Genomic DNA, 483 nt, shown 5'->3' with positions numbered 1-483 from the left:
TTTGACCCTGTGTTCCTTGAAAAATCATCAGTTCCCAAAGTAAAAGGAGTCAAACAGTGAAGAGGACCATCTGGAAAGGCCTTGTTTCCACAAGAAGCTCCAATCATACACCAAAGGATCTGTTTCCTTTTGGCAAGTTAACTTTTAATGTTCATAGACTTCACACCACCAAGGATGATTCAGGACAGAAACACACAGAGGCACTATGTTGCTTCCCCTGGGCCAAATCAGAAACAGCAAGTGGGATAAGGCAGCATGAGAACAAGGGCTGAGAACAAGATGCTGCTCATTAAGAGGCAGGGGTAACTGAAAAGGAGAGGCACATTCCAAGACCCGCACACTTACCTTACTCATAGGATGCAACAAAGCAGCCCTACTTGCCTCTGCTCCACAGCCTTTATACTAGTCCTTTAATTAGTCCTTAAAGGGCCAGTAGCCTCCTGTGCCCATCCAACTTCCATGTCTGTGAGGGACAATTTCCCA

The sequence above is a fragment of the Nycticebus coucang genome, chromosome X (assembly GCF_027406575.1).
Source record: "Nycticebus coucang isolate mNycCou1 chromosome X, mNycCou1.pri, whole genome shotgun sequence".
In the NCBI taxonomy this organism is placed as follows: Eukaryota; Metazoa; Chordata; class Mammalia; order Primates; family Lorisidae; genus Nycticebus; species Nycticebus coucang.
The sequence above is the reverse complement of the archived record's forward strand: the minus strand, read 5'-3'. Positions refer to the sequence as shown.